Raw genomic sequence first — 10,915 nt, 5'->3', positions numbered from 1 at the left:
GTTTTTTTTCCCATTTAAAAAAAAAAAAAAAAAAAGACATAATTAAAACATTGTTTTGCTTAACATCCGTATAGTCGGGCAGGAGAAGGCAGCCCGACAAGTAAACAAGTTCAGACGGGTAAGGCAGGTGGGTCAAAAGACAGAAATCAGTCAGCAGGTATGAAACAGAGGAATCAAGAACAGGGGAACCTGTACAGATGGCTGGAAAAGAAGTACACAACGTGACAAACAAGTGGAGGGAAAGAGCTGGTGAGCTGCTTCCATACTGTACACTGAATGACTGGTGGGATAATGAGAGTCAGGTGGATGAACAGGTGGGGACTATTTGAGAACGTGGGCAGGTGGGCGCTGGAGTCGAGTGACCTGGATTGATGGGAAAGTCTGAGGGCATCTGGTGGACAGGTGGTGAATGGCAAGTCTGGGAAAGGTCCTCTGAAAGGCACGGCCGGCCTGGGGGAAGTGAGAAGTTGCTGGAGGCAGGAAGAGAGGGGGAGGAGAGGGGACTGGGAAAAATTAAAAACAAAAAAAAAAAAAACAACCGAGGCAGCAGGCATGACACAATCATTGAGGGAATATTGCACAACGAACTGTCTGCCGAACCGGATCTCCTCACAGGGAGAGGAGACATTTATACAGGGGGCTGTCCCTTCAGAGAAATAACGACAGCTTGTGAGCTTCGGCCTGTCATTCAAACTATGTGAACAGATTAACAAGCGATCAGAGAGTGCCAGCCACCACCAAGCTCACACAATCAGGCGCAAATGACGATTTGAGTTTATAATTTGCATCAGAAAATCTGCATCAGGTGTGATGACAGATGTTGACCGTGCAACATTTCAGCATGAGTCTGACTCATGCTGGGATGTGGGAATGAATACCAACAGTCTGAGGGGTCACGCAGCAATAACAGCGACAGCTGACTGAACGAGGGCAGAACGTCATCTGAACCAGAAGACTGTACTGTTCCTCCACCAGACACCACCCTATTGTTGTTCCCTCCTTGTCCAGCAGGTGTCTCCAGTGAGCATCCTCCTATATCACACCTGCACACCTGCTGGCCTTTCTCTCAGTGGCTTGGCCCTGATACACATGCCAGCCCTCTAGTTGCAGCACTTCTTAACAATGGCTCAGTTCTCTTCCTGTGTCCCTGTAACGCCATGACAGTGAGAGCCAGAATGTATCTTATCAGTGCCTAGAAACTGAGGCAACTAAATACAAGACAGTCGTCACACATTTGTATCATTTATTCCTGTCTGTTTGTTTAGTGCTGTGACATGTCAAAATGGCTTCTGTGAAAAAGGCTGCTGGACTTTACGGAATATGACTGCCTCCCTAAACGAAGCCTTTTCAAGATCAGTTTATGTTCCTGAGGCTTCAGATGAGCTATATGTCCCCTTTGACTCCTTCAGTTGATAGTAATAGAATTTTCAGTTTTGGTTAAACTGTTCCTTTAAGTGATTTATGGGTTTTAAAGTAGCACTGTGTAGTTTTAGAGAAGAAATTCTATATTTACAATATTAATGAGATAATAGCAGAAACACTCAATTAAAAGAATAAACCAGCTATTCTCTGAAAAAAAAAATAAAGTCCCAGAAGACTGTTAGAAGCTAGAAAGGTGGCAGGGTCCGCCATGTATAAACAAAGTAAAACAGTATGAAAGTGCGTTGCCCTTTAAGGGCAGTTTGTTTAATTCAGTTTATTCAGTCATGAAAACAAAGAAATGTATTTAGTTTTCAGTGGCAGAAAATATCAGTCAATGAAGATCTGTGTCTTCTGATTAAAATTTCTTCCCCAAAACTTCAAAGTGCACCTTTAACTATGAGAACAGAGAAAAAATGGAAAGCTGCGCACTACAGCCACATCAAAGATTTAATGCTGAAATACTGGGATAAGATTGAGAGTGTTAAGAGCCACTTAAAAAATATATAATACTAAACCAAGGTCCTGTTTGATGTTATTGATTTAGCTGTTAAACTCTCTTCTAATCACTGAACCACTGCCTGCTATGCAGAGTAAGCTCTGATGATATTCAGAGGATAAGACTACAGGGGCTGTTTTCATTTGAAATTTCTAAGGATTTTCTTGTCCGGAGAACTCAAGGCTTTGACTAATCAGCGTCTGCATCATATTTCCAGATCTGTGAGGGTCTCACTGGTAATGTAGACATCCCATCTGTGTCCCCGGCAACACTGGAGAATCTGTTCACCAGTTTGGTCGGAACAGACTGGCGGAATGAAGTAAACAAAGTTTATCTGAGCAGCATTTACAGATAAATGTTGACATCATCCCTCTGTAGTCTAACTTCCTGTTGTTTTAGCATTTGATGAACAAGTCTGTGTTTCTTAAAGTTATTTTCAAGTTTGATGTCTTCAGGCTTTGGACACGTGGGGACTGTGATTTACCCGACGGTTTCAAGTAATACTTCATGACAGTACGCTTATTGGCCTCCTAAGATGAGAAACCACTCTCGTCTTCCCTTAAACTAAGCAGCCTGTAGCAGGTTGGATTATCTTGACATGAAAGGTGCTTTTCATTATGTTAACGTGTCTCCTCACTTCCCTCACTTGAATCTCTCCCCTGCATCTCAGCTCCTTGCAGCGAAAATGGGAGAAAGGGTTGAGAGGAAACAACCCATCCTTCGTCATATCCTCCAGGTGTATTTAAAGTATTTCGAAGATCCTCCATGACGGCAGAAGGGGGGTTCCGGGTCATGGTGGCATAAAGGACGTCAGGAAGCATAGGCTGGCATAATAAAAAGCACCAAGCACCGTATAATGGATCTCACTGCGTTTCTTGGCGAGACACGGCCTATTGAACTACGCTGGATAGTTCCCAGACATTAGCCAAAAATGCTAGCAGCCTGCTACTGTAAATCAATCAATCAATCAATAAATCCTGTGTTAACTATGAACTGCCAAACACTTTGCCTCTGTCTTTCTCCATTCATGCATTTAAACTGCCCACTCAGAACCCGGAAGTCTCCGTGAATCAAATGACGATCTGCATTTCGAACTACGGTTGTTGCGACCGTCTCTACTCAGGGGCCCCAGTTCTGCTTTGGGTAAGAACCTCAGGGTAAGCCAGCCAGAGGCAGAGCGGGGCAGGATCCATAAGGTTAGTAAACAGCTAGCCTGGCTCTCACAAAGATAGCAAAGGCTGCTCAAGCTAAAGGGCACTAATTTAGACTGCAGGACATGTATTACTAAGCTCAAGGGGGTACATTTTGCAGCGCTTGTCCTCCTAGTCGGAGTCAGGCTAGTTGTTTCCAGACTTCATGTCTAGCTAAACTCAACAAACTGAGGACTGTAGCTTCGCACTTTGCACCTCATTTCCAGCTTGACCTCCGTTATCCGTTATGAGTACACTGAAAAATGTTGACTCTTGTAGCAGGAAGTTAGAAAATGGGCTTGCTAATTAGAAAATGAGAACAGAACGCAGCTCTGTGTATACTATCTCTGTTTGGTGAGTGAAAAGGTCACAAGACATGCCAAGCACCTGTAAAACCAGCCTCCTTACTCGTTTGTGGCCATGCACCATTGGTCTTGGTTTTGTCGCATTAGCTCCATGTGCATATCGAAAATAAATATGTCTCCTCAAGCCATTTCCTAGCATTGAACACTAAGACATCGTTCTTAAGCAGACGCTCTCCTCTTCCACTGACCATCCACCACCTGTTGTTTCCATGACAGCACTGATTAGCAATCATCATCCAGCCCGCGTTCTTTCAACTTCCTATGAGCTCCACTGTGGGCACAAAAAAAGAACATCTCAAACCAAAAGGGCTATTGTAGTGAAACTATGCCGACATGTTATTGTGACTGAGCTTGAGCCAAAATATCTGGTCTGATGTACCCCACGGAAAACCCAGAGAAACAGTGGCATTGTGCGAAATTTACATAAAAACCTCCCCGACAGCTAGGGGAGATGTGGGAATTAAGACTTTTTACGTATTCTGTGCAAGTGCATTGGGAGACAAAAATGTTTTTTTTTATATATATATGTATTCATGCAGTCATTTCTCTTTCAGGGGAAATATAACGATGTTAACACGTTTCTCCTGGCAACACATCTCACTGTGTACTTTGAACAGTTATGACACTGTCTTGTTGCAAAGGACAAAGCAAACATTTCCTCTTCAGATAGAAACACGAGGTTATGACACTTCTTTGCGATGGGTCAATGTGCATTTGCTGACTTTGCGTTGGGTTTACGTCTTTTGCACACCAGTCGCAGGCCTTACACAGAGAGTTGGCGCATGCATCTGCAGGGAGTGGTCTGCACTGAACCACCACCTGCCGGTCTGATTGGAGGTCCAGCTTTATCTGATTGTATTTCTGGCCCTGCTGGAATTCAGCATGGGCTTAATACTCAGGAGAGAGATGGGATAGGATAGGAGGGGCTCGGCGGGGAAGGTCAGAAAGTGGGATGGAAAGAAATAAGGAATCTGTAATTAGAAAAAGAAAAAAAAAGGAGTGCAGGGTCCGGATAGAGAGAACCGGAGGGAGGGAAGGGACGAATAAAAGCAAAGTATTAGGAGTGGGCAGAAGGAAGGAGGCGGTAATGAGAAAAAGAAGGTTTTAAGAGGAGGAGGGATGACGAGAAGGAGGGAGGCGAGGGTGTTAGGAGAGGCAGGAAGGAAGAGAAGAAAGGAGAGGACAGGGGGGCGAACAGTGAGCGGTCGAAGGAAGAAGCGCAGCAAGACGGGGGGAGGTGGGGAGAGGAAAGATGGATGGACAGAGGGCAGCGAGGGAGGGCCCGGAGGCAGCCAAGCCCCAGCAGGTCAACCTAATGTGAGCAGCAGAGGCTGAGATAATGCCCCAGGACTTTGGGCTCGGGGAGACGAGGGTGGCAGAGTTCTCGGCGGGTGAGAGATAAGGCAACCACGTCTCTGCTGACTGCCACAAACTGTTCTTTCTTCTCCACTGGGGAGAAGGAAACTTTACACTGTCTCCATGCAGAAACTGCCAGAGATTAACTCCTCCTGTGGCAGACTTCCACTGCTTTAATACTTGGAGGAGGAGTGATGAAAGGGTGTTTTTTTTTTTTTTTCTTTCCACAATCTAAGGACCCCACAGTGTTTTTTTTTTTTTTTCTTTTCTTTTCCGGCTTCCTCCCAGCCGTGTGCTGTGAATGTTGCTGTGTGTCAGACACAAAGACAGACCCTGCAGCGTTGCAGTATCGCTCTGTGATAAATATTTCACATCGTTTTCATTATTTAAGTCAAAGCTTTACACCGAAAAATATGTTAAGCTGCGCATTGATTCTCACGTCGGATTTTGACGTCTTTCGCACAGCAGGGTCGAACCAAAATGCACTGAATGCCTTTTTATCATGTTGAATTCAGGAGTCAAACAAAGCTACCCTGTGTTGTCTTGACTATAGATTCGCTATGAAGCGGCGTTTGTACAGTTTGGCCTGATGTTAAGTTTTGACTTCACATTGGCAGAATGACACATAAGCATTTGATAAACATTCGTGCTGCGGGTTTCATGTTATTCTAATGATCAACAGCTGGTGGCGTTAAATAATCATTTTCATTTGACGGGTGATTATCTCCTCTCCCTCACGCAGGCGGGAGTCAAAGTGAAGTTTTATAGTACACAAGACATGTCTGGAGCTTTGCAGCATCTTTCTAAAGATCTAACTAAAACAACTAAACAAGAACGAAACAGGGCTGTTAATGATTGTCCGACATAATCCAGATCCCACACTGATTTAAAAGTCGCTGCTAATAATGCATGATAATGCTAATAGTGCAGGCAACGCAGAGCTGAAATACATACATCAAAAATGCAAAATGTCTAATTAGGACAGAAACAGCGCATGGGAGCAGAAGCAGAAATTAAATAAAATATTCATAATCATATCATGTATGATGATTTGATCTTATAATCATTGTGGTTTTTTCCCTTAGAATGAACCATTTATATGTACAGAGGGAGCAGAGTCTGTCATGTTGCACTGCCATGTCTCTACAGTAGCCCAGAATGGACAAACCAAGACCGGCCACCAGGGTTGGAATGTCGTCATTTAAGGGACAAGGCCACGTGACAGGGCACAAAGGCCACTGAGTAAAATTTGATGGTTTTGCCTTTCAGATTGATACCATAACATCCTAATTTATAATAAGACATGGATTATTTATTTAAACATTTTTTTAATAACAATATCAAGTCAATGTTACATTAGAAAACAGTTTTGTTTTTGTTTAAGTAGGGTTAGGGTTAGGTGATTTTGGTGACACTACACTGAATATCAGTGAAGTTACTGAATATTTCTCCCAATAGAAATTCCCCAAAATAATGGCAAGGCACATTTTTTCCAAACAAACAGTTGTAGAACAACCAGCAGGAGGCCATTGTTGTGTGAAGTTATTGAATATTTTTTTATAAAGTGTTGCACTTCCCTGCACTCCGTCTTCCCTGTAGACAGTCCCTGCGCCCTCGTCTCACAGACGGCTGACCATACAGACCAGTGTTAGTGTCCAGCCTGGAGGAGCACCCGTTTTGATGAAAATATGTTTTGTCTACATTACTACTGTAGGAAAGAGTCATTGTTTGTGTTTTAACAATGTTTTGCTTATGCGTTATTGATCTGGGAAGTTTGAATCTGTGAATATAATCCAACTACCAAACTGAATCCTACCACATGAGTCAGTTACGTATCGTACTGTATCAAAACCGGCTGAGCTCGCTCGCTCTGCTGTAAGTGTCGCTCCTCCAGTTTGAGATGCTGCTGCTGTTTGAGAGGCTTTCATGTGAGATCACTGATGTGATGATGAGACTCCACCTGCGTGAACCACAAACTCATTGAAGTTCTGTTCAAGGCAAGCCCACTACGCCGCACTAGTGTTTTTGTTTTTTTTTTACATGGAACTTGGACTGGGCCAGGGACACGAAGGCCAAGGTTTTTGAGATAAATTGCCCAAATGAACAGAATTTTCCTTTATTTGCGAGAAAACCCTGCAGCACCTTTTAATCCACATCAGTTTATTTGTCAAGCGTTCAACATTTTCTGGTTCCTGTTTCTCAGATTCTGAGATGTTCTGCTTTTAACTGCTTTATATCATAAACTGTAGGTGTCTGACCAGTAGTTTAACACAAGGAGCAACCTAAAGCAACCTCATCTGGGCTCTTGGAGATTCGGACTATCATTCTTTGCTGTACTTTACCAGTCAACAGTGATAATACGTAGAGCTGTAAAGCTGTGAATCTTCAGTCTGAAGTTTGAGTCTGAGAAAACAAACCCTGTCACTGGATGTTGGACTTGACTTACAGTGATCATTTCATTTATCACTCCTTCTTGTGCATTATCTTTGAAAATCAGTGAGTACACATGGCCACTAGATGGAGACAGATGCCTGGTCTTATTAAAGGTACGGTTACAGCCTCATATGGAAAAAAAAAACAACAAAAAAAAACATTATGACTGCACAGGAGGCTCAGCGACAGATGTTTAGTCTCAGAGTTTAAAACGACACTGCTGTAGGGAACCGTGTTCTTTAGGCTCAACACTGCATTTTTGCACTTGGTTTCAAACTTTGGCATCTTTGGATCTACATCTTATTAACATTCACATCAGTTCCCGTAATTATGGCCTAGTTATTGAGCAAATTATGCAGACTTTCAATTAGTTGTAGAACACTGCAGGAGCTGATTTTTTGTCCATATTTGTTCTGCTTCTTGATGGTTGAATGAGCACTCGGGGGGGCGGATGGGGGGAGAAGCATCATCCTGTAACACACTGCACTGACCGCATTTTCCTGTTTTTGATAGTGTGATAAAGATTCTTGCTGACAAACAGACCAGTCAGACAGACCAGCACTTGAAGTGTGACGCTCGAGTCAGGGACTTCTGTCTGAGGACAGTGGACAGCATTAATAGGAACCTGTCAGTCCGACTTCCCCTGAATCTGCCCCAGCTCCACGTCCCTCAGCTACCGAAAGCTGTTTCACTTCCACACAGGCTTCTGGTGAAACACTTGCGACACTGATCCCCCCCCCCCCACCCATCCACCCTGTCAGACGGCGGGAACGGCGGCGCGTCTCTGCCATCGCAACAATGGATGACAAATCTGAAGGGCAGCGTGCCAGGAGAGTCACTCTGGAGAAAAGACACGAAAACATGTTCAGAGCCGATGATTACGTCGTTTGAGGACAGGGAACAGCTGATACACTCTAATGTTCGAGAGCTTCAGCTTGTTGAATGTCTGCTCACTTTAGTACAGTGGAGGATTGTGTCAGGTTCATTTTGTTGCACTCAGTGCTGTGCTTACTGACACATACTTTTCGTCAGCCTTTCTATTTCATGCCACTTTATACTTCACTGCAATTGCCTATTATTTTGACAACTGTTCATAAAGTCACTTTAAATACAAAGATGTCAAAAAATTGAGGATTCTCTGTTCTTATTTTTCTTTATATCATTATTATTATTTAAAAACTTTGACATGGTTGAACAAAACAAAGATACTGTGGGGGTGTCACGTAGGGCTCTGGTTAATATGACAGTATTTCTCATTATTTTCCAATATCCTAATACCTCACTGAGCAGGGTCGATTGCTGTTGACTCCAAAACTAATAAATCACGTTAAAAAAACACACACAAAAAAACATGACTGTGCAGACACGCGTACATACAGTATCCTTACAGTTTGGTTAGGTTTATTCAAGGAGACATCTTGGTATAGGGTTTGGGAAGCATCTTGGTTTGGTTTAAAATAACTTCATCACTTGTGTAAATGAAATAATATTATGTAGGTGATGTAACTTGAGTAACTTAGCAAGTTATAATAACTCACAGTTGACTTTTGCTTTCACAGCCTCAGCTTCACAGATGTGAGTACGGATCCTCCTGAGCTGCTCTCACAGTCGACCTATACGCTTGCTTATCTGATGATGCTATTTTAGCAAATCAAACATTCAGTTGATGGTGAACTACAATGTCAGCGGATTAGTGACAGCAATCGTTTGTTGCTATGCAAAGTTGGTCAAAATGAGCTCCACCTCAACCTTTAGCAGGGCTCCGATCAGAAAAAACATCCAGACAGGGCGGCTGTGGAAACAGCTTGTTTAGACACGTTATGTTCCTTGTTAGGGAGCGATCGCTTGCTCAGTATGTAACTTACAATACATAACTGCACATATTACAGTACTTCTTTCAACACAAAACACTAAACCTAACCAAACCACCTAACCAGTCTGTCAGTCAGCCTATTCACTTTGTTCAGGTTTAAAGACCTGTCAGCTTTTCCATCATGATAACATCATGACATCATCTATTATTAGAACAGTCACAGGGGACATTTTGTTGCATTGGGTACTTTTATTTTTAATACTTGGAAGAGTATTTTCCTGATTATACATACTTTTACTTTTCAAAGCATAACCTGCCTGTTGAGATGCACTTTTTGTCTGGTTTTGGCTCGGCTGCTTTACGCTGTCATGCAACGGTCACCACGAACTGGAAAAACAAACAAATATAAAATGTCTGGAATCAGGCCGCCATCATACCTAGACTCTACACTCCTAAACTGTACAGTCGGATCACAGTGACATGAACACAGTCCCGCAGTGTGTATTCACTGAGCGGTGACCTCACATTTTTAAGGGCTTCAGTGATCCCAAACCGTTTGACAGCAGAATACACCACACTGTTACGCAGCCATCCCTCATCAGATCTCTCATCTGTGACAAACGAAAACCTAAACAAGGACTTCCTTTGGCATATGATTCATCAGATCATACGACATTCTCCTTCTCATCATATTGTTTGATGTGAGGAGGGTTTGGGGAAGCTGCGCTAGAGTGAAAAGTACAGAATTTGTCAGAGCACAGAGGAACACAATTCCTCTCTGTACATTTTAGTGGAAAAGTGATGCCTAGTTGCAGAAAAGGGTAGTGGGAGTCCTCGCCTCCTCCCCTTCAAGCACACTCACTTGCGCTTGTTGCTCACGTAGATGAGCTGTCTTGACTTTGCCCCGGTGTGATGGAAAAGCTCATTTCAGACGCTGGAGGGGTTCAGGCATGACCACACCAGTTCAGACAGACACACGCTAGTTACTGTCAATTAGCATTCCCCCATCAAACCTCAGAGAGATCAACGGCGCTCTCGCTGCAAACTGCACTTTCCCGCGTGACCCTGAAAACGATGATACGTCGAGCATTTAAACTACTCCAGGAACCAGATCTGTTTTTTAGATTATTTGTATTCACCTGCTTCGCAGAAACTACGAAAAGCGGACTCGGTAACAACAGTCGAGTCGTTCCTCACACCTTTAACCCTCCTCAGATATAAGACTACCCGTATCATGAGGCTTTTGAAAGGCCTCGCCCTGATGATAAGATCGTGTGTGTGTGTGTGTGTGTGTGTGTGTGTGTGATGACTCATACACTGAAAGGTCTTGTCCCAGTTCACCTGAGTCACAAACACACACACACACACACACCTCTGTTCCAATTTTAGATGTGTCTGCGCCTGCTCTGATAAAGCATGATTTGGTGTCCCATCAGATGTACAACCACGCTGCCCAGACAAGCAGACACACAATACAGTGAGCCTGAACTTGGTAAACAACAGTTGAGGCTGCCAGCATGTGATCACGTGACTTGTCTTTGTTCAGTAAGCGCAGTGTGGTTCCAGTTGGGGTTAAACACTGCACTGGGCACAAATTAAACAAAAGTGAAAGTGCCGCACTTCTCCATGCTCGTCAGTTGCCTTTCAGCATATTGTTGCTGTAATAAGCATTGATATCTCACAAAGAACACTTCCTGTTAATCTGCCAGGCCTGCTCTGATGAAATAGCTCATGATTGTTTCTTTTTTTCTTTTTTTTCCATTATAATGTAACGCTCATGTCACAATAGAAAATGTCGAAAAGTCGGTGTTCTACAGCAGCCTGATGAAAGGGGGCGATC

The sequence above is a fragment of the Acanthopagrus latus genome, chromosome 11, assembly GCF_904848185.1.
Source record: "Acanthopagrus latus isolate v.2019 chromosome 11, fAcaLat1.1, whole genome shotgun sequence".
NCBI lineage: Eukaryota > Metazoa > Chordata > Actinopteri > Spariformes > Sparidae > Acanthopagrus > Acanthopagrus latus.
Note: the sequence above shows the minus strand (reverse complement) of the source record.